The sequence below is a fragment of the Orcinus orca genome, chromosome 1, assembly GCF_937001465.1.
Source record: "Orcinus orca chromosome 1, mOrcOrc1.1, whole genome shotgun sequence".
NCBI classification, from domain to species: Eukaryota; Metazoa; Chordata; class Mammalia; order Artiodactyla; family Delphinidae; genus Orcinus; species Orcinus orca.
Genome location: NC_064559.1, coordinates 204486605 through 204510797, shown reverse-complemented (window position 1 = coordinate 204510797; position 24193 = coordinate 204486605). Strand labels below are relative to the sequence as shown.

The window sequence follows — 24193 nt, the reverse complement described above, 5'->3', positions numbered from 1 at the left end:
TGTGGCCTCTTCTCTAAGGAGGGTCCTGCCTGGGCTGGCGGGCCCCCAGGAGAGCCCCAGCAAGTCATGCATGAGCTCACAGCAGAGCAGGAGCCGCTGCACACACAGACAGGCTGGACTTACCGTTCCCAGAGGTGGTGTGCAGAAATGACCTGACACGTAGCTCCAGGAGCAGTGTCTGCCAGGGCACAGGCCTCACCCGGAGAACCTGCACACTGCTGGCCCCGCTCAATGTCATACAATGGTAACGCTGGGAGGATTCTTCAGGGTCAGTTATTCCAACCTCTTTATTTTACAGGTGGGAAAACAGAGGTCCAGAGGGGAAAAAGCAGTGAATCGACCACAGAGCCAGGGCCCAAATGCAGATATCCTGTTCCTAGGCCCCGGCTCTTTTCTCGAACTTGCAAATTCTCACTTTCACTTGGGGTGGCTAAGCTACCACCGCTGAGAAAGGCCTACGCAGTCCCTCCCCTAAGAAGGAAGCCCTGACCTGGTCAATCACAGCTCCCGCCCACGTTTCCCAGTGGCATCTTGGGAGTGGGGAGCAGCTACCTTTGCATCCCAAGAAGCCGGGGTCCGAAGTCCATTCCAACACACGCCACAAGAGTTGCAGGACCCCCTTCTACAGGACGGGTCGACGCCGTCACAGCGGGAAAGGCAGGTGGGCTGGAGAGGGTCTTTGCCTTCACTCGGCGAGGTCTGTTTACCTACCAAAAGGAGAAAGGAAAACAGATTATTAGGCTACAACTGAGACCCACACAGCTACTCAGAGAGAAGGACAATGGAGGGTAAGGTTCAGACACCTTGCCCGGCAACAGGCCAGCGAGGTAAGAGATTCTTGGACCTTGCCTACCAATCTGCAGATGGCATTGCCGTGGTACGTGCCATGCCTGACCCTACAACAAATGCACCCTTTGCACAATTATTAGCCAACTGCTATGCAGTCGTCGCACCTAATAAAAGAATCAAACAGGTAGGAACAAAAATAGGCCAATCCGGTGCCACCCCAGGTAACAACAGAGTGATCACACCCTAGATTTGGCACCTGAGGTGAAAGGTCAGCCTGACAATGAATCAAGCTGACACTGGAAACCAGATCAGACCCACGCAACCAAAGTAACCCTTGGCCTCCCCAACCTCCTGCTCCCTCCAGACCTTCCCTCCACCAGCTCCCAGCTGCTCCCATGACCCCCTGATGGCCTTATGGGAAGTCTCTAAAAATGGAATCAACAGGTGTCCCTGCAGCTACCAGGACGGTGATTTTGGCTACTTCTCTTTCCTTCCCCCTCCCCACTCTGGTGCTGTGCCCTTACATCTCATAAAAAAGAAAAGAGGGTGAGATTCCATTCTGATAGGTGTCGAGCCAAAAAAACGTGGCCAAAGAAAGTTGGTGCCCTGCTACCGGCAACCTTTGTGTCAATTTAAGCAAATATTGTGGTGTTTCCATGGTGATTCCTGTTTTGAATATCCACCACACTCACTTTTTAAAGGGCTTTTCCTGTTTGCGTTTCAACTTCAAACCTGTAAATATTTTCAGCCTTTTTAGAAAAATTAGCCCACGTGCGTGCAAACACAGACACACCGCCACCAAACTCGGCACACAACCTCCCAGGCCTGGAGTCCCAGCCTCACGGATGTGAGAGTGGGTTGCAGGAACCCCAAGGGCGCTGTCCGTCTGCTCTCACACCCACCCTGTGTACAAGGCTGGCATGAGGGAAGGTGGCGGCTGAAACGCCAGTCCTTTCCTTCCCCCTCTGCCGGGGCACTGCAGTACCCACAGCGCCTGGCCTGTGTATTCCCAAAGCCCGTGAGTGGGCTCGGCCCTGATTCCACAGTGTGGCACGGTGTGGGCAGCTGCCTGGCAGGTTCTCCCACTTGGCCCAGCCCCTGGATCCCCTGGGGCCTCCCTGGAGTGCATGAACCCCTCCTCTCTTGCCTCCCATGGTTGGGCCATGAGTGGAAGGGGGAGCTGGTGCTTCGAAGGCCAGAGCTTCCAGCATCAGCTCCACCCTACCTCCGCTCTGGGCAGTGCCACCGAGACCAGCTCCCTGGGAGAAGCATCGGGGAGGGCCTGCGACAGTGGTCCCGGGCTTGGAGCAGCCCAGGTCCCACCCCACCCCTTAGCACCACACAGGGTTAACAGCGGGTTTCCTGGTTTCCATGGATTCCCGCCAGGCCCCTAATGTGAGTTTCGTGTGATTTGGGGGAAGTGGATTTCCTTTGTTTTCCAGTTTGGGAATATTTTTTTCTTTAAAAAAGAGGAAAAAACATTTTAATGGGAACTTCAGGGCCACTGGGAGACTCATTCCTCTGGGCTCTGACCCTCCCCTGACTGTTGGTCCAGAATCCCTAATGCCCGGGGCAGCCCACCCACCGACCAAACATCTCTGAGCTGGAGGAAGGGGTGATCACCTACAGATCCTCACCCCCAGAACACACTTCTGCCGGGGGCGGGGCGCTCCACTCCCACATCCCACAGAATGACCGCTACCCTACCTGACAGCCAGCTGCTTATACCGCCGGCTGACACTCCTCCCTGTCCAGGCACACACGTTTCCCCAGAGAAAAGGCAAAGAGCTAGAAAGACCAGAGTCTGACCACACATAAATGGTGAACATGACTGGTTCAGAAGGGGGTTCCAGTTACAGGGGAAGAGAGTCTTCCAGACCCTGGTGGGGCCCTTGTCCGGCCTCCGCCAGCTGACGAGGGGCCTGCCCAAGGCAGAGGGACCTTCTCAGCTTTGGCATCAAGGACAACTGAATAAAGGGTGCGGCCAGGCCTCCTTTTCCTCCATCCTCCTCACTCCTGCCACCCTCCAGCCCTGCCAGGGTGCGGCCTTGCTCCAGGACTGTCCCCAACCAAGCAGCCTGACCCAGTTACCAAACCAGGGCGCAGGCCACAGGGCCTGCCGTGGACAGGGCCCTCCCACAGCACAGGCCCCAGGGCCACGGCAGCAGCAAGAATCCTGGTCAGCAGGTGCACAGCCCAAAGGACGGAGCTCTCTGGCCAGCAGCTCCAGGGCGAAGGGGTGAGAAGCCAGGCGCAGGCACGGAAGTAACACTGAAGATAGGGGTCTGAGTCCCAGTTCTGCCGCTTAAGTCACTGTAGGCCCTGGGACAAGCCATGTACTCTCCCCAGGGCCCATCTCCTCGCCCGTCCAGTGGAGATAACACCTTCTTCCCTCCTGCCTAGCAGACATGGGGGATCAACAAGAGACGTGAAAGGCGCTAAGAGTGCTCCAGAAACGCTCTCGACTAGCAGCACCCTCTTCTTCCAAGTCTCTTCAAGGTAACCTTCCAGAATCTACCCCAAGCAGGCCCATATGCCCCTCTACTCCTCATGCAGCCTTCCCTGTGGCATTTAAATCCATACTGGACTAAAGTCATTTGTTCACAAGTCTGTCTCCACCATTGATTTTTGACTCCTCAAGGGCAGAGACCAGGTCTTAATTATCGTTGCATCCCCGGCATTTAGCACAACAGCTGGCCCACGGTGTGCTGCGCAAGTGTTCGTGAAACTGAACTAGTTCCTGATTTCATGTCAGAATCAGATGGGCCTGGCTCAGCTTCATCCCTCTCCTCTGACAGAAAACTTCATCACCTATTTTCACGCTCCCTTCTGTTTAGTTTCCCTAAGCCCCAACCTGTGTCCTGGGCTCTCCCGACTCCTCCATCAACGCCATGAATTAATAACTTTCAGGTTCTAGGAGACCGCTTGGTTACTTGACCCTTCTCCAGCTGATCCCAGTAAGGATTGACTGAGCACCTACTATGTGCCAGAGAACCTGCTGGGAGTGGAGGGCACACCCTCTGCCAATAGGCCTATGTGAGAAGCAATGATATTCTTTTTCCGGACGCCTTCTGTTCGCCGAGCAGCATGCTGAGTGCTGTATGATCTCATGGAATCTTTACAACACGAAGTAGGAAGGATTATGATCCCTGTGGCTAGATTAGGGAGGGCAGGCACAGAGATACGAAGGGACTTGCCAAAGGTCACACAGCTCGCAAGTGCTGGGCCCAGGCCTGGACTCGGGCTGACGGACTCCAAGGCCCACCTCACTTGAATGTTCCTCTTCGTCCCCACCCATGACCTCAGCACCCACCCACACCTCATGCTGTTTCCCCTCCTGAATCTCAGTTCTCCTGACCTCCAAACAGGTCTCCATCAAATCCTTCAGAGCCACGCAAAAGCACTCAGAGATCACAGCCAGAGGGAAGGCAAAGGCCAGGCTTAGGCACTTGCTTCCGGCTGGGCAGCAGGTTGGAGGGAGGTGAGGCCTATGGTGACGCGCCTGGTGCGCAGGAGGAACCCCTGGATCCACCTGGTAAACAGGGTCCCAGCTGTGGGCGTGACCTCCTGGCGAAAGAAGGGGCTGAGCCACCCAGCGCTGTCACCTGATGGGATAAGGACAAGCGGCCAGTCGGGAGAGGGCCACTCTAAGTCAGGAGGCCCTGTGGGCACGGGACAACTTCTATTTCTTCTCTCCAGACAAAGGGTAAGCTAAGGGGCTTTACCTGGGGGGGGCGGTACACAGAGATTTCGGCTACCTCCCCCAAAGTGGTACCTCCTACTGCAATGAACACCTGCCTCAAAGATGCAGGACTGAGAAGCAGGGCCACAAGATCCCCTGCTTTTCACTGGATGAATGTGCAATGGGGGGAGGGAGGGGCGGGGTGGCACCCATCATCTCCCCAAAGGCGAGAAGACCCGGTGGGGGGTGGTGGTGGCAGGAGAAGATCTACATCCGAGAGGATAAAGGGATAGAAGATCAGGCTGGGCGGGGAGAGGACAGAGCCCTAATGAGCAGATTTCATAAACCACCTGGAGTGAAAACAAAAGCGCAGACGTGCACATTGCCCAACTTCAGGGCTGTATGGAAAAGGGAAAAAAAAAAACAACAATAAAAAAACCACATCTTAATACAAAAATCCTACATGATGTGTTGTGGCACGAAAGTGTTTTTCACTGCATTTTTCATCTGTGATCTCACACAGCCTACGATGGGTACGCCCAACGCAGCAGGTATTTGATGGTACACAAACAGGGCAAACACATACACAACGAAAGCGAGGGCAGCAAATATTCAAATTGGTCCAAGCTGGCATCTCATGGCTTCAAGTGGCCTCTGGAGATGGCCACCGTGGCTCCGGGAATGGGCCCCTTTAGATTCCTGAGGGAGGAATCAAGGGGGCAAGAACACAGCTCCAATGGAAAGAAACATGTAGAGTTGTGAATTCTCAGAACTCCGCCAGCGGAACTCCGGGCCAGCTGGTTATGTGGCTGTCTGCACTTACGGTGCTGTCCTGCTGCCGACAGGGGCCAGAGAGGGAACCCACACACCAGAGGCCCCTCCTGTGTGTCACTCACTCCACAGTTACTGTCTGTCTCCTTTTTGCCCCACCCCTCACCCTTTTTAATTGTTGGATGAGTTTCTAGAGCTGTGAGCCAAAAACAATCAACTCTAGGGAAGAGAGTTATACAAAAAAGGGCGTGTCACCAGAGGCAGACGGATATCCATGGAAACCACCACCTTTTCACAGTAGCCTAGGTAAAGCCAGGGGGAGGGGGGCAGTGTGGGCGTGGGGTCATAAGCTCCACCCAGAACAGGGCCCCCCCAAATGCTGGGGTCACTGAGGAGCTGAGGGAACCACGTCTAGTACAGAGGGTCAGGAAGTAGGGTCAGCCAGAGACCATCACCAGGGCAGGGCTGCTGGAACTCAAGTGTGCACACACACACTCGTGTGCACACACATGCCACCCCGCCAGATCACTGGGACAGCAGTGGTTTAGTGGTTTAGTGTACGAGCTTGGGAGCCAGGCTGCCAGGTATGAGCCGCCATTTACAAGCTGTGTGACCCTGGGCAGACTACTGTAACTTCTCTGTGCCTCAGTCTCCCCATCAATAAAATGGAGATAATAATAGTGCCTCCTACATACGGTTATGAGGATAAAATAATGTATTATGTGTAGCATGCTGAGAAAAGTAACTGGTACATAGTATGTGCTGTAAGTACTTAATAAATAAAATCAATCAAAAGGGCTAAAGGAAGAGAATGGGGGAAAGGTTTCCAGCCTCTGCCCCTGTAGAGGAGGAAAATAATAATAGTTCACATTTATTAAGTGCTGTGTACCAAGGACCTTAATACATTAATGCATGTAATCATCACAAGAATCCAATGTGATAGTTTATTATCCCAATTGGACAGTTGAGGAACTAAGACTCAGAGAGGGATGTGACCCACCCAAGGTCACACACCGGGAAGTGATTTGAACCCAGGCCTGTCCGACACCTGAGCAACATGCTGCTCGGCAAGGAGAGGGAGAGGGAAGCGGGTGGGGAGGAAGCAAGGGAGGAATGATGAGCTTCCAGGAGGTTCTTTTTCCAGACTGGACTTAGATGCACAGCAGTGCAACCCAGATGCGTTTTTCCCAAGCTTACAAAGGAAAACGAAAATCTTCCAAGCCAGTGACTGCTGATGGAAGGAACATGAAGTAGGGGAAAGCTGAGATGGCCAACAGGCTCAGGTATCCACATTCCTCAGGAGATCCTGTCCCAGTCCTGACCCCAGGAGACAAAAGATGCTCTCCAGAATCAGGAGGCCCTGGAGGGGAAGCAGCAGAGTTTGGGGCCCACCTCCCATCACTGAAGGCCCAAAGCCTGGGAAAGGTCCTACTTCTGGGTCAGAAACCTGTGAACAACCCAAGCGTCTGCCTTCTAAGAACTTAGGCAGATTCCTGGAGGGGACAGGGCACAGGCAAGGAGAGCCTAGGCCTCCCCTGTTGCAAGGCCGGGCCCACGGAGGCCCAGGAGGCCTGGGAGGCTGCGAGCTGCTGTCAGAGGCTGCCTACCCTGAGCTGTCTGGCTCTCACCCTGCTCGGAGACAGAGGCCACACAGGCTTGGTGGCTCAGCCCTTTCTGCCATCGACCACCCAAATTCATTCAGATATTTCCTCTCTCCCTTGCTTTTTTAAAAAACTTTAATGTTCTCTATAATTCATCCGTCCCAGAAGATAATCGATAGAGCCCGTAATGAAAATCTGAGCCATATTTTATGATCCGCTGCAAGCAGAAAGGGCCACATCAGCAGGTCCGGTTTCGGCTCTCCCTATCTGTCTTGCCCACTGCCCCGGGGATTACTTATCCAGCTGGCCCTGCCCACAGCCCCTCACCCAGAGGTCTGCCCTTGGCCACCTTGCCCGTGAACCACCCAGCCGGAGGAGAGGCTTGGGCCACCACCCCGGCAGCACCCCGGCACCCCGACGCTCACTCTACGAACCCCAGTCACAGGATGGTCACCCACCATTCCAGGGTCTTTCTGGAGCTGCCCCCCACCTGGGACCCTGGCACTCCCACCCTCGAATCTCCCAACCCTCTTCAGTCAGGGCCCTTCCAGAAGCCTGAAGACCCTCACCAGGACCTGGAGGTCTGCACCGGCCTCAAGGAGCCAGGCCAGCTCCGACCATGGCATTCGCTCCCCACCAAGAAAGGCCACCCGCTCCTGGGGGGTTCCCAGGGGGTGCTCCTAGGAACACCTGGGACCCTCGAGTCAGTGGCGACGGATCATGATTACTCCTTATTACTACCTCGAGCACGTCCCTCCTCTCCCTGGTCTCTGCCCTGTGAGGTGAAGGGTGTGGATGAGCCAGCCTGAGGGGACGCACGGGGGGCTGAGGGGGGCAGCCCCCTCCTGCTCTGACAGGGCCCACTGGGGGAAAACAGAGCCCCGCCCCTTGCCCTGGCGCCACCACTGGGAGCCAATCAGCAGGTGAGGCCCTGCTCCTCCCAGAATGCCTTTCTGCCTGACACCAATCAGAGAGCGGCACATCACCAGTGCCGGAAGGGGCGACCCCAGAGGGCCCAATCAGAGCCCAGAGGATGCTCCAACATCCCAGGAACAAAGACTGAAACCAATAAGAAGTGTGACTCAGCCATATCGTGGACCACTATGCAGCCATTAACAGACAGGTACAGAAAGCAGGAAGCTGGGGAGACAGAACTCGTATGACTCTATCGTTTAGAATGCTGTCCAGTAGAACTTTCGACGCTATCCAGTACGGTAGCCACTGGCCGTGTGTGGCTATGCAGCACTCGAAATGTGGCAGGTGTGACTGTGGAGCTGAATTTTTAATTTTCTTTAATTTTAGTTTAAATGGCCACATGTGCCTAGAGGCTACTGTATTGGACAGCACAGGTTTAGAGAGAGAATTTCATCGATGTAAAAAAAAATTCTTAATAAAAAATTTAAAAGCCTATTATCCAAGGCAGTAGAACAATCATTATTAACTACAATAACAGAAATAGTTAATTGTTCAAGTATGCTGTGTGTCAGGCTCAGTGCTCAATATTTCATATGGGTCATCACACTGAATCCTCACCACCCTCCAAGATACATACGATCGTTATCCCCACTTTATAGATGAAGAAACTGAGGTTGAGCAATGTTAAGTAACTTACCCAGAGTCACAGCGCTGGGGGACAAAGCTGGGGCTCAAACCCAGGTCACTCTGTTCACCTAACCTGTACTTTTAACTACACTACATGTTTAAAAATTATTTTCTTCACAGTTTTTTGTATTTTCCAATGAGCCATGAGCATGACTTACAATCAGGAAAAACAAGTTTTTTAAAAAAAGACCTTAAAAAGAGGCAAATCCTTTCTCCCCAGGAGGGAAGTTTATGAAGGGATTCCTGGGGCCCCTGGCCAGCTGGGCCTCTAGCTTTTGATCAGAGAAAGGAGAAGGCAGTGTGGTCGCAGGTCCCCTCTGTCCCTGACCCTCCTATTGCCCAGATGCCCGGTACTCAGGAGGTCTCGGGCCCACAGACAATGCTGGGCCTAGGATCCTCCAGCAGCCAGGCTGCCAGTGGGATCCAGTTTCCTTCCAGCCCCACCCTGGAGTCAGTTCCTGACAGGTTTCTCAGCAGTTTTGCAATCATGACCCAGGTCTGCATCTTAAAGAAGGCAGCAGGCCATGGGGCTGTCTGCAAAAGGCAACACACACCATTCTTACCATGGACCACCCTTTCCCACTACCTTCTAGAACAGCCAGGAGCTCGGCCAGCAACCAAGCCTGGGACATGCTGTCTGCCCTCGGTGGGCACGGAGACGCTTGTTTTTCCCAAGGGGGGACAGTCATTGCCCCCATTCACCCACTCTTAGAACTGCATCTTGGTTCAGAACAAGGGGGATGAAGAAATTCCCTTTGGGATTTCCCTGATGGCGCAGTGGTTTAGAATCCGCCTGCCAATGCAGGGGACATGGGTTCGAGCCCCGGTCCAGGAAGATCCCACATGCTGCGGAGCAACTAAGCCTGTGAGCCACAACTACTGAGCCTGCGCTCTGGAGCCCACGAGCCACAACTACTGAGCCCGCGCACCACAACTACTGAAGCCTGCACACCTAGAGCCTGGGCTCCGCAACAAGAGAAGCCACCACAATGAGAAGCCCGCATACTGCAGCGAAGAGTAGCCCCCACTCACCGCAACCAGAGAAAGCGCGTGTGCAGCAACGAACACCCAACACAACCAAAAATAAATAAATAAATTTATTTTTAAAAAAAAGAAACTCCCCTTGAAAAGTCCATGATGAAAGAAAAAGGCCCAGCAAGTACTGAGCCCAGCTAGAAATGGAATCAGGGAGGATTCTGAGTTGTTTTTGCTTTTTTTCCATAGCCCTAACCTGGAGGGTGGGGGACAGGGAGCCATTACCCCACTTGATCTGGTTTCCATTTCAGCTTTTTATTTTCCCTGAGATGCACAGATTGTTCTGGTTTCGGGGTAGGCAGGATAAATGTCCTTACTTAGAAGGTTTTTATTATTATTATTATTATGGATTTTTGGTTCCGTGCTGTCTGCAGTTCTCTGTCATTTCCAATCTACCTTAGGTTCCCCCTGGATTTATATATTTATTTTGGGGGGTTGGTTTCAGGTGCTTCTAGTTTATCAAACAGTCAGCCCTGTGAGGCACACTGGGTGTTTCCAGAAATTACATCACAAAAGATCATGCAGTTAAAGTGTAAGGGGAAAAAAAACCATAGCTGGTGCTTAATTTTGTATTTTAATTAGCGACTTATTGTAAACGTAGACTTTTAAAATGGAGGTGCCTAAGCAAAACCAGTAAACACGTTTTGCTAATGAATTAATTTCACCTCTTCCCCCACCCCTCCTCCTCCTTCTCATCCTCGTGGCAAATGTCATCTTCCAGATTTTCTTTGCCCTCCTTTTTTTCTACTCCACTTCTTAGTCCTTGCCCAACACATATTAGAAAAAGAATACCCTGAAATAACACCAGGAACCCTGGCACCCGGGACTCTTACAGGAGCCCCGGCTTGTATGAGCACGGAAGAAGCCTTGATAGGCTCCTAGCTGAGGACCCAGCGCGAAGTCTGCCGCTGTGCCCCTTGCTCTGGCCCCAGCCCTGCTTCACTGCTGCCAAACCCCGCTCTGCTGGGTCCCAGAGATCCCTCTGCTCCTGTCAGTGCCCTAAGCTCGGGAAGGGAGACGGAAGAAAGCCCAGTGCAGTGCTGAGTGCCAAGGCAACAGGAAGAGGGTGGAGTCGCCGGCCACCTGGAGCCTGAGCAGGAATAGAGACCTGGAGAGAGAGGGAAGCTCCCGGTGTTGTGAAACCCAAGAGACCTCTGGTTGCCTGGAGCAAGGAGGAGAGGTGGCACGGGAGGGAAAAGGAAGAGGGAACACAGCGCCAGAGAAAAAGAAGCCGAAACTAGAAAGGTCTGTCCAGGTCACATGGCAGCTCAGAGCAAGGACACATCCACCAGTCCCAAGCACCCCCTGAAGGGTGCTCTACCCCTCACAGAAAGTTCCCAGCTTGGGGGATAGGGGGCAGTGAAGGAGGCTAATTTGCCTCTTTCGGTCTAATTTCTGGGAGAGAAGGCTGAGGATGGGGACAGAGTTCCCTGCTCCATCCCAGGAAGGGTAGACAAGCCTCAGATGTCCTAGAGAAGGGAAGACCCCCGGAAGCTGCTTCTGCCCATCATCACAAGTGGATACCACGGGGAGCCTCAGTGTCGCTGTTCACTGGGGCACATTTGAGCCCTCCTGTCACCCCAGAGGCCAGGCCAGCTTAATGAGGACAGGTGTCCACCCAGAGCACCGGACAGGAGCACGCCTCCTTCTTAGCACTCCCAAAACAGCGCAGAGACACCGTGGAGAAACAGGTTTGCTTTGCAGACTCTCTTCTGGGGCAAGTCAGGGTGTTCAGTACCGTGGGCAAAACCCCACCCTGGCTATTTTTATTTCGAGCAGGAAGAACTGTAACGCTGGGCTCAGGAAGGGCTGTCATTTACCTGCTCCTGCCTCATGACCACACTGGTAGGGGAGGGGGGCACTCAAGAAGGCTCTAGAACACCTGGTGGCAGAATCCTGACTCCTACTCCCTAAGATTCCCAAAGAAAGGAGGGAGGAGAGGAAGGAAGAACCTCCTTCCTCCAGGGAGGAAGGGGCTGGACCTCCATGTCATCACGCCCCGGTGGGAACCCAGACCCAACCTCACGACAGATCCTGTTCGGTTCAGCTTCAATCGGAAAGGAAGGCTCCCATCAAACAGGGGCCGGGCAGGGATGTGGGCACTGAGATTAGGAATTTGGAAAACCATCTGAGGAACCTGGCCCTGGGAAGACAGCAACAGGATTTAATACCTTATCCCGGCTGTCTGGTAAACACCCTGAAGCATCCCCACACTCCGTTAGGCAGCCTCGGATTCTCAGGTGTGCCGGCGACGGGCAGGTAGAGACAGACGTGGGCAGAGACAGGAAGGGGGGCAGTGTAGGCCTGAGGGGTGGAGGGAGGGAGGAGCTGGCCTGGGAGGATAGGATGGATGGCAGCCAAGCCAGACAGTCAATGAAACAGCTGACAGGTGCAAGGCAGGGGGGCAGGGAGAAGAGAAAGGTGAGCTGGGGGTTCACAGTACTTGGGAATGCCACCGTCACACCCCAGGGGGCTCAGCAGGATGAGAGGCAGAGTCAGAGCCTTGTGGGTCAAAGACCTAAGAGTTCTGGCAGCCTTTTCTCCCACCTAAAGGAGAAACCCAGGCCACAGGCTCCTCCAAACCAAACAGGACAAAGCAGCAAGTGGGGGCCTAGCTTCCAGGGTTCACTGGCCACCCATGAGAGCAATCCGCTGGTATCCTTTAGGGTCACCCCCTCCCCAGCACACGCACACATATACCCCATGCCGAAAAGAATGTCACATCAATCAGAATGGCGCTTCCTTCTACTCCAGGCTGGAGCTGACACGTGACAACAGGCATTGAGAAGAAGCAGGGAGGGTGGGAAGCAGCCCTGAGCTACTCAGAGGGGACCCGGCTCTCCAGAGATGGCTCAGGGAGAGTGAAGAGTAGACCAGAAGAGAAGAGGTAGCCAGGCTGTTCCCCGGGGTCGTCCGGGGCAAACCACCTTTGCTGTGATCCAAGCACAGAGGTCAAGCCTGCCACCCCTACCACCAGGCCCACCAGGCCACGCCACTAATCCTCTTTTCCCATTTCCATCTGCTCCTTGATGTAATTACAGTTTTGGATTGAAATCTACCTGAAGTGTAACCCCCCTGCCTGATGCACTCTCCCTGCTCTCAGAGAATCGGGAACCATTTCCAAAGCTAAAAGATGCACCACTTTTAAATGTTTTCATCTCTGGTTTCTTTCAGCAACACTCTCAAAGCTGTCCTGGCCATCTCCACCAGCACTGGCCCTCCCTCTCTGCCCCCTCAGAACCACAGGGCCTCCCGTGTTCCCAGCAGCGGGAAGGAAGAGGTTCCTGGCCTGTTATGGGTCCAGGTTTGGAGTCCCTTGCCTTCTGAATATCCTCTAAACCCCATGACCCCAAGAAATGCCTTCCATAGCACCTTGATCCAAGAGCCCCAGATGGAGAACTTTTCTACTCCAAACACAATCACACGGAACGCTGGCCCTGCTGCTGGAGGCCGGCCTGACCCTCAGACACTTCCCACCACCCAAGTCAGTGCAGACCCCTCTGCTCCAAATGCGAGCCTGCAGGCCCTCGAGGAGCCACCAGGAGAGGCTGGGAGCCTGTGCCCACCCTCCCCTGCCCCAGTGCCAAGTTCCCTGCAGTCCAAGAGCCAAATGCTAACACCCAGAGCTCACACCACCTGCAGTCAAGGGAAGCCTCAAGTGTCTTCTGCCGCCATTTCCGCTCCAGTTTTTCAACTCTGGCCTTGCCAGTATCAACAGTTTGAATCTTTGCATTAAACACACATGCGCATTCATGCGCGCACACACACACAGACACACACACACAGACACACACACACACATCACTCTCGAACAAGGAGCGAAAACACATAGAGAAAAACCCCACAAGACCTAGGGCTGGGGCTGGGAACCAGTGTCACTGGCTCGCCGTTTCCCCCGCACCAGGCAGCCAGCCAGAGAACCCAGGGCAATACAAGCTACAGCCCTCGCCAGACATTAGAACACTTGTTCGGATCCCTACCCTTTGGAAGCTGGTCCCCCAATGCAGCGCTTTGGGCCATTGCTGCTGATAATTTTTCAGAGATAAACAAACCGGTTTGGATAAAACAAGAACCAACCTGAATTCTCTACCCAAAACTCAAAATGAATCTCTCTCATCATCCCTTTCCTTCCCTTCTCCACCTTCCTGTGCTATTATCCAGTTCCCTAAAATTCAGACAACTTGTTTTTTTTTTTAAAAAAATTCAGTCCTCTAGCCTTTTTTGTTCATGGACACTACCATTTGGTCCAACTTGAAGAAATGCTGGCTTATTGAAAACATCCTTCGTCCAGTTTCTCAAGTATGCCCAGGTCAGAAAGAAGAATGGAGAAGGGGACTGTGCCGGGGAGTCTCTGCTAGACTGATGTCTGGCCTGGGTCCCTTTCCCTGGCTCTTTTTAGGCTCAGTGTCTTTCTTTCACATTCCCATGGCTCCCCTAAACCTGCAGCCCCTTCAAAAAGGGTGTTGTGGGGACTGGACTACCCCTCCTTTTGAGTAGCAGAGGAAAGAAGTTGCTCAGTACCCCTTGGGGGTTCACCAGGTTAACTGAGGCTCAATGTCAAGACAGGAAGGGGGCCAAAGGGCACAGAGGAAAGACACAGCCCTGAGGTCTGAGGCCACGTGTGTCTCCCTGCAGGCTCAGTGTGTGACGTGTCTGCTGACAACCATTGTCACTCATGCCTGACACACCCTCACCCACCACCCCGTCCCCCCCAGTCATACCCCCCATGTCCCCCCAGCCTCTCTGCGGGGCATTCTGCTTTACGCCCTAAGCTAGTCTGGAACCTCTGCCGGGGCTCCCGCCTCCCAAGTCACCATCAGTGGGGTCTGCTCGGTCCCTGTAGCTAATTTACACCCGTCAGGGTATAAAATAGCAGAGGCATAAATGAAAAGTCCAATTTCTTCAAATTTGCATTGTAAAACCATCCTTCAACTTCCTTGAAATAAATTTTACTATTTTATTAGTGCAAACAAAATGGTAATAAAACACTAATACAGCGCCTTGTATCCAGGGGAAGAGCTAAAATTAACATAGAGCGAGCAGTGTTTGCTATTACATTCAATTACCTTTTTACTTGAGATTTACATTCTCATCCCCTTAATCTCCATAGTAGTGGCTTCAAAATCATCCCTCCCAGGCTCTGCCCTTCCGGAGCCACCACAGCTGGAAGCCAGGCCTCCCGCCCAGATGGTGCTCACCCCGGGCATGGCGCCTGCCCCTTTCACCACAGCTGCCTCTTGTCACAGGGTACCACTTCTCTCCCCCGCTCTTAATTTTCGCACGTCTCGGCCTCTGAGTACTCAAACCAAAGGGCTCTGACACGAGCCACATTCAGACATGCAGTTAAGTAAGCAGGTGCACAGGGCATGGGCCAGGGGCATTGCTTGATGCTCCTGTAAAGACTGTCCCCGGCACAAGAAAGGGGCAGGGAGCTAGCTCACGGGAGCCCTGGGAAAACTGGCATCTCTGGTTGGACAGGTTGTGGGAGGCGGTTTGCTGCATGGCGCAGCTGGGGACTCTGGATCGTGGCAGGAAGCTCCGCCGTCCAAAAGTAGGAAGGGGCGAGGAACCGCTGGGTCCAGGCTCTTACTCTAGCCATAGACTGCAAAGCTGAGGTCTTGGGAAGTGGCTGCTTGTGGGTGACAGAGGTGGGGCTAGAACCCCCTCATCCTGTCTCACCGTCCAGCACACGTTCCTCAGCAGAGACAGTCCCTGAAACCAGAAGACCAGTCACCCAACCACAGCCACAGAGCGTCTGACCCACCAGGAGGGTCCCTTTGTTTCCCGTAAGTGGACGCAAGCAGGATTCCTTGTCCTTGGGGACTGGTCAGTCTTGCCCTGAGCCATCGGGAGAGATGACCAAGTTTCCAAGTGGCACAAAGACTCAGTCCTGGTTCCAAATCTGTCACTGACTAGCTGTGTGATCTTAGACAAGGTACCTCCCCTCTCTGGGCCTCAGTTTCTTCATCTGTAAAACAAACACAGTCATCCCTGTGCTGCCTTCTCGGGAATGGTCACAGGGACCGAAAGATCAGGAAGTCACATTAAAGCCCACGTAGCCTCGGAGGTTTGACAGCAAATCCGCTTCCGAGGTGGCCTCGGCAAGGGCAGACGGGAGCCCTGGAATAAGGCCGACAGCGCTGGGATCCTCATCAGGGTCTCAGACTGGGGCATCTGAGTTCCAGGCCAGGCCACCTCAGACCGCTGTGACTCTGCCTTTAACCCACAAGCCTCCTTCTCTTACTGGTCACCCTGTTGCCAAAGACCCTGGATTATTCCTACAAAATCCTTTGAACTAATTCTGAAGAAAGAATTGCCAATCAGCCCAGGGTCCGGGCTGCCTGAGAGGTTCACTAGGACAACTGGTTTGGGGAATGGGGAAAAGGTAATATGGGAAAAAATAGATGTAAGCCCCCATAAACTTTACCTGGCCTGGCTATTACTCCTGGGGGAAAAAGTGATTAAGACTAAAGGGGACACACGTACACACAATCACAATCACCCACAATCATATCACAATCACACAACCGCACATATAATTACTTACACGATCATTCAATCTCTCTCACACACAATCCATCTCACATACACAGTCACACACATTCATAAAATTTCACACAACCATTCACACAAATCACTCACACAATCTTACACACAACCATATACAATCACTCACACACAATTTTACACATGTACAACACATGCAACCGCACGTACAATCATTCACACACACACAACTACACACACACACACACCCATTCCCAACTCTCTCCTCCCGAGGTCTTTCTTCCTAAATCTTATTCTTAAAATGTCTTCCAATGGACACTGGGAGGAACATTCTGGTCCAAACTGGTACAAGGCAAACTTGTCCTCACCCCTGATTCACATGAAATTCTGAATACTAGCACTGAGTTGCTTCTGGGACACCAGGAGGTCGGAACCTTCTTTTAAACCCAACCGGAAGTGAGGGCAAAGGTTGTTGGCAGTTGGGCAGGACTGGCTAGAACAGCCAAGTGAAATGTTCATGTTCACCAGAGCCCAACCTGGCTGTCCTTGCTCCAGCCCTTTCTGCCTGGGTCCCTCCACTCCCACCCCCATCAAGTTCTAGCCCAGAGATGAGTGTCACGAAGTAGCTTTCATGTTCCACAAACAAAAGGCAAAACCCCCTACAAGAGGCAACCCCACGCACAAAACGTGAGACGTTTTATTCGGTTCAAACTGGTCCTCTGCATTTTTTCCTCCTTATTTTTTTCTCCCCACTGGGGAAACAAAAGAAAGTTTGTTGCTGAGGCTCAAACGTTTCTTGGGCCTTGTCCGAGTTCTACCTTGTTTTTCTTTTCCTTTTTGTCTGCCCCCCACCCCACCCCGCCTTCCCTGCCTCCCCACCTTGAATAAATAAAGCACCCGAAGCTGGCACAGGCTGGTAAGGAAAGTACAAACTATCTCATAATTTTATATATATATATTTTTTTAATACACTGGCCTAGGGTTTTGGGCAAAGGACAAAAGCTATTGTTGAACAGCATAACACGAAGGTCTGAGTCACCGATACGCCTCGGCTTCTGGAGATCTCATAGGTTTCTGTGGCTGGCACAGCCGTGGGTGCAGGCGTCCTCTTGCCTGGCTCTGTCCCGCCCCCTCGCCCTCCCCAGGGCTCCCTACTGGGCCCCCTACTGGGCCGACACGTTGGCTTTGTTGGGTTTTAGTCATGGGGGGAATTTAAAGAAAATGTTGTGAAATAAAAAACAAATCATCGTCGTCCCATCACCCTCACTCTATCATCTTCATTTCGAAGGATTACCTTGCAAGCTTTGTCCATACGCATTTGCGATTTTTATATAGTTTCTATCATGGCGTTCACAATACTTGGCCTTCAATGCGTTGTTTTGTTTTTTCACTCACTCAATAAACATTTTTCCACGTTTTGAAATCATCTGCAGGATCATTACTTGCATAGGTGACAGTATTTCTTCTGCCGTGTTATTCTTGGGCTGACGCTATGAGGCGAGATGGGGAGAAGAGGGCCGGGGAAGACCTCTCCTTGAACTGGATCATTTATCCACATGATTCGAACCAAGGTGGGGGCTTTGCCTGAGTGATCCAGATCACCTTGACCGTGGGGGCCTGGACTTGGAGTGTGTACCTGGAGGAAGGTGGAGGGAGCTCCACTGAAACCCTGCCCATCCTGTGCGGGGCCCTGAACGCCCGGGCCCCCGGGCCCAGAGAGATGCTGCTTCTAGCAATGGCCTTCATCCCCACGCTGACCTTCACCCCCACCCACGCCCAAACTGCTCTTCCTCTTTATAAAGCGCCCTGGCAGCAAAAGGCCCATGACAACACTCGGCTCTCCATTTTTATATCTGAATATCTCAAAGCACTTAGCAGAGACTTTCATTTTCTCATTACCCCAAGGAGAGGAGGTCATTCGGGAAAATGGTACAAATATTCCCATTTGTCAAAAGCAAGAAGGAAGTGAGTTAAAAGGAAAATTCTACCGCTTAACTGAGCAAAACCAACCCAGGAGGGAATACTGGGGCCTTTTTCACCACCCCATTCACCCAGTTTGCTTTCTCCAGTGCAACTTCAGGAACCTCATTACCGAAAAGATGGCTCCGGGCCAAAACCAGGTTTCCATTTTGCCGAGAATCAATCACTCTCCAGCGGCCCCAGCTCAGGAGACCCTCCCATCTCACCCTGGGTCTCAACCCAAATGATATTCTCTTATGATTATAATTATGCAAAATGTATATGACATACATACACACACACACACACACACACACACACACACACACACATACAGTCACCAAAGGAAAAAAACACAGGAAGGAAAAACACTAAATACTAAATGAAGTGGTGTTACCATAGTTCCATTATGGGTGAATTTTTTTCCTTTCATGTATTTTCAAAAACCATTTAAAATAATGGTTGTATTTTCCCAGTGTAAGGAGAAAAGCATGCGTGTCAGAGTCATATCAACCTGCATTCAAACTCCGATTCTCCTTTAACCAGCAGGGTGAACTCAGGTAAATTACTTAACCTCTCTGAGTCTTATTTCCTGATTGGGACAATGGGGATCGGACCACTAGCTGCCTGTGTCCTTCAATCCCACAGAAAGTCACAGCACAGCATCTGACACATAGTTGGTGCTCGGTAAATGTCTATTTCCTTCCTCTTTTAATAAAATGAAAATGTAAAACCAACTCAGCTTGCTTGCTGACCCTTGGAGACAAAAGCAGGACGCTTTACCTCCTGCCCAACTCCCTCCACATCCTTCATCCTTTCACGTGTCTCCCCTTGCCCCATCCCCCAGCAAGGTCCCAGCACACAGATCTGAGGATGCTGGTCCTGGCTCTCCTGTGACTCACACCTGGAGGGCGAGGAAGGGGGCTCTGGGATGAGAGGACGAGCCCCTCTCTGACCCCCTCCCCCAGGACTGCCCAGGCGAGTCCCTCTGGGAGCAAACAGGCCTCGTGCAAAGGACCCAGAGGACACAGAGGGTGATCCCCGGGTTTGCACCTTTGCTGGCAGCCGCCCTCCAGGAACAGGTGCCAGGCTGCAAAGGCCACCTGCACCTGGGGGAGAGCAGGGGCCACGCTCCCAACTCTGAGGAGAGGCCAAAGAGAAGCAAGATGGTGCCAGTGTCTGGGAGGCCGTTCCTCCCTGGGCCAGGCAGGCCAGGCCAGCCCAGGGGCTGCCACCTTTCGGATCCAAGAGTCCAGCCCTGGGCATGGCAAGCCTCCTCCCTGCTTCCTCCAGGGCTCCGTACTGGACCAACACGTTTGGTTTGCTGGTTTGGCAAGCATGCTTCAGCAAAATTCCAGGGGCCACAGCCACTGGGCCGCGGCTCCAGCCTGGCCTAGGGTGTCCTGGAGCCCGAACACAGGGACAGGCCTGAGCCCTCCCCCCTCCTGCCTTCCTGATGACAGATGGGGAGGATGGAGCAGTAACCATAATAGTAGCAATAATAGCCCCCCTTTGTCACCATGTGCCAGGCCTTGTGACAAGGGCCTTACCGGCATTATTTCATTTCATCCTTGTAGGAACACCATACTATAGGCACTAGCCTTTAGGGAGGCGCCTGAAGTCACAGCACTAATAAATGAGGGACTAGGGATCTGAACCTGTGCATCTGACCACCGTTCTCTGGTGCCTCCGCATGGGGGCCTCTCCCAGCACAGCTGCTAAAGTAACGACACTCCACCAGGCCTTTTCCAGAAGGGGGCTCCTGAGGGGCATCCCCAGCCATGGGGGGATACATACACCCCAAAGAGCAGGCTGGAATTCTGCCAGAATGAGTGCTTCTCCTTGCCTCTTGCCCCCCAGGAAGAGGAGAGATGCCACACCTCCACCGAGAGAAGACAGGCTAAAGAGATGCCATTTTACAAATATGGGGTGACTGGAGGAGCCCTTGCGAGGCGGCAGTATTTTCCTCCCTGGCGCTCTTGGTAACGTTTAATCGGCAGGGGGGTGGGGGGTCTAGGGACATGGGACCATTGGCAAGAGCCAGGTAGAAATAAATATCTTTTGGCTGATGTACCGGTGTGGACATGGTGGAGACGGAAAATATGGGGGGGCAGGGCCCATGGCACGTACGAACCCTCAAAATCGCAAGCCTCCCTTGCAAACCAGGGATGATGCCAACTCCAAATGGTGCACCTTTTCTTTTCAAATTAAAGCACGTCTCTGATGGGAGGCTGGCCGTGGGGAGGGCACCAGACAAGATCCCTGCAGCATGGGCCACCGGCTTCCCAGCTGCCAGCAGCAGGTCCATGGAAGCTGGTGGAGCCCAGCAGGGTGGGGGCCGGGTGGGCCACCCGAGGCAGACAGTCTCCAATCGTGCTGAGCACAGCACATCGCTTCATTCAGGAACCCAGAGTGAAATGTACAGCTGGGTCTAGAGTTGATTCAGCCCTTAACTCGTTCGGGATCGCTGGCGGAGCCACGGAGGCGAAGGGGAGTTTGGGGTGGGGTGGGGTTACAGCAACCTGGGGGAGAGGGCTAGGCCATCCCTGGAGAAGGGGGCAGGAGGCTGCAGCAGAACCCCGGCTGATGATGTTGATACACACCAAAAGGAATCACAATTATTTTCAAACCCCCTCTCAAAACCAAACAAGCACTGGGAGTTTAGGGAGGGCAGAGCGAGTGTGTGTTAGGTGGGGGGTACGGGCGGGGGAGCTTGTTTTCTACCCACTGCCAGATTTTCATTTACTGTCAGCTCCAATCCATTCGGAACTCACTGACTCAATTGCCTTTTCACGGGGAAAGGAGCCTGCACAATGCAGGGGACTTTTCAGATCCACATTAGCACACAGGGCACTGGGCAATGTCCAGGAATAAACACACACGTCCCTCCCAGAGGCCACCAACCCCACCTCCACCCGCAAACAACCCAGCTAGCCCTGTCAGGGCCACATCTGCTCTCCCCTATTTTCCCCCCAGAACTATTTTTTTTTACTGTAGTTTGGCCCATGGAGAAGAGTGTGTGTGTGTGTGTGTTACACACACACACACACGGGCACGCTTATACATGTGTTGGAAGGGGTAGGGGGTCTAACTCACAAGTATAATACAAAGGCCTGCAAGAGTTAATTCTGGGGCAGTTTCAGCTCTTCCTTGTGCCGGAAAAAGGAGGGATGGGGAGAGATGGAAAGAAGGGATCCAAACTGGGATCTCAGAAGAAAGGGGTCTGGGAGGGGGCTCATTTAAAGTGTTGATTATGGAGAAATCAGCATTTGGTCAAGCAGTGTCCCTAAGAACTTAGCAGCCACAAAAGCTATTCAATAATCATTACGAAAATAATATCAACAACTATAATTATAATGATTATAACAAGAGTGGTCCCCATTTCTCAAGTGCTCGCTATGTGCCCAGCACTAGACTAAGTGCTGACACCCATCAGCTCAGTTAACGATCGCAAGGACCCAATGAGACGGGTACTATCCACCGTTAGCCCAATTCCACAGGGTCAGAGAGTTAAGACCCCTGCCCAAGGTCACAAAGACAGTAAGTGGGAGAAGGATTTTAACCCTGTTCTGCTGAACTCTAGCCCCACCTGCCCTGGGAGAGAGGAAACATGCGTGGAATCTATACAGAAGGCAGCCCCAGCACGACAGAGGCCTTGGCTCCAGACAGGGAGGTCCCTTTGACACGTGGGTACATCCCAGCAGCCCATCACCAACCTCCATCGCTGTCCCTTGGGGGCTCATCCGTTTAGCCCAGGCTCTGAGGGAAGCACCCTTCTGTCCAATAGAACTTTATGAGACGGAAATGTTCCTTCTCTGTGCTGCATGCTGTGGAGGACTTGAAATGTGGCTAGCTCGTGGAAGAGCTGAATTTTTGTTTTTGGCTACGCCGCGTGGCTTGTGGGATTTTAGTTCCCCCGACCAGGGATGGAACATGGGACCTCGGCAGTGAGAGCCCGGAATCCTAACCGCTGGACCTCCAGTGAATTCCCGAAGAACTGAATTTTTCATTTAACTTAATCTAAATTGCCACATGGGCTAGTGGCTACTGTAGTGAACAGTACACATCCAGAATCCCTCTAGCTAGCCCTTTCCTTCCCAGCCCAAGAGCTATGCTGGAAATAAATGAAAAGTAACCGAAGACAGAAACCTGGCCCACCAGGAAGACCCCCACCATAAACACCAAGTACCTCCTCCACTCTGTCATGGCCTTTCAAAAACCACCGGTCTGCCTCCAGCTAATCTGTCTCCCTCCCTCCTTTCCTTCTTTCCTTCTTATCTTTCCTTCCTTCCTCCCCTTCTTCCCTCCCTCTCATTCCTTCCTTCTGTTCCTCCATTTCTTTTCCCTCTCTCCTTTCCTCCCTCCCTCCCATCCTTGCTTTCTTCCTATCTTTCTTTTCTCCCTCCCTCTCCTCCTTTCTTTCTTTCTTAGAAAAAAGCATCAGTTTAATTAGATAAATCCTCGGAGCACGTGGCCTGGAGTTCGTCATGGAAATTAACCTGCTCCCAGATCTCAGATAGTGAAACAAGAACCGGGGTGTTTGGGCATAGCACAGTGAAATGGGAGAGGCCCATGGAGTTTCATACACCTCATCTTCCATAAGTGCCCCTCGCCCCTCCAGTGCTCCCTGCTTCACAGCCCCCATGCCCTTGCCTCCTTAGGTCACTGCCGCCAGGCCTCCTCTGTTTCTGCTCCGGGCCCTTCCCTCCCCACTGCCACTCATGCCTGGGGAGTGCCCCCCAGAGCAGAATCACCCAAGGGTGGGCTTAAACCTTGGCTCCATCCACATGACGCCCCTGCCCAGCTACCCTGGCTAGGCCCTCCTGCACTCCAGTTAGCTCCAGGTCATCCAGGGACACACCTGAGGCTTGGCCCAAGGCTGGTCTGTTAATCATCTGATCCTTATCCCATGGTCCCTACTGTGTGGTCCCTACTGTGTGCTGCTCGCCGGGCTAAGCTCGGTTCATGAAAGAAAGCTTGACGTCAACCCTCAGCACGTGGCAGCTACAATCACTATCCTCTCACCTAATTCTCACAAGGCAGGAATTCCAACTCCCATTTTACAGACATGCAAACAAAGAATTAAAGGAATTCATTTGCCCAGTTGAGAGAAACAAAATTCACACCGGGCTCAGGCCGACTCCAGCAGCAGCTCTTAACCCTCTGCCAGCCACATGTCTCCACCACAGCAGAGCCTCTGCATACTCACGGACCCCGGGGACCCCCGGATTTCAGCACTAGGCTCCCAGGCCACAGGAACACAGGTGGAGGCCACCGGCACCCGGAGTGAGTTCCCAGGGTCTGCCCCCACCCTACCCCTCAAGCTCCAGGAACAGCCAATCTGGCCACAGTGGAAAAGAGAGACCAATGGCCCCTGCCCCACTTGGGCTCTGACTCTGAAAGTGGGCACAGTCTTACTTCTCATCCCCTTCTGATTCATCACCAAAAATACCACGGCAGCCCAGAGAGGTAAAACACAAAATTCAGAATTTCCAACCAACACCATCGTGCACCACCCCTACCAGGGTCCCAGCCCCCAGATACATAGAGAGCGGCTGCCCCATGCTCCCATCCACAGCACTCCCTGGAGGGCAGCAGATACGACCACACTCACCCCTACCTGGGTCTGGAAGACACTTTACACGTCGTACCGTATCTAATCCTCACACCAACCCCAGGAGGTAGGTCCTGTTATCCCCATTTTACAGGTGAGAAAACTGAGGCACAGGCTAGTTAAGTAACCGATGTAAGGGCACAACTTTGACCCCCCAGCTAGCTGGCTCCAGAATGCGTAATCTACCATATACACAGCTCCTCACTGAATCCATGGCTCAAAACAGCTAAGCACACCGCACATCCTGAATGGGCTCCCCCATACTGCCTGAAAAGCAACACCCACCCCCAACTCAGCCCCAAGCTCCCAGCGATTTCTGTGACTTGTTTTGGGGCTTAATATTGTGTTTTTGAGATTCATCCAGGTTGATACATTTAACTGTTCATTTTCTAAAGACTGAATTACACAACTTATTTACCACCCTCCCCCCCAAAAAAAGAATCAACCCACAACCTGGTACAAAAATGCAACCCCAGCACCACACAACATCCAGGCTCAAAGCTTTCTGGAATGGAATTCATAGGCGTCCCCTTTGAGACTAATACCATATTATATAAAACGGGCTCATCTGACATGGGGGGCACCCTGCACTTGACAACGAGACCATGATAAATTCTTCATCACGCTTAATTA

General features: G+C 52.7%; 1 protein-coding gene across 13 annotated transcripts in view; it reads right to left on the bottom strand.

The window, feature by feature from the left end:
• Positions 1–24193, bottom strand: part of CASZ1 (castor zinc finger 1) — a 155044-nt gene that overhangs the window by 114866 nt on the left and 15985 nt on the right. For 6 of the 13 annotated variants that reach the window (XM_049712449.1, XM_049712482.1, XM_049712427.1 and 3 more), the window contains exon 2: positions 553–707. The gene's annotated coding sequence lies outside the window, so the exon portion shown is untranslated. The other 7 variants (XM_049712492.1, XM_049712489.1, XM_049712512.1 and 4 more) reach the window with 5 other exon arrangements.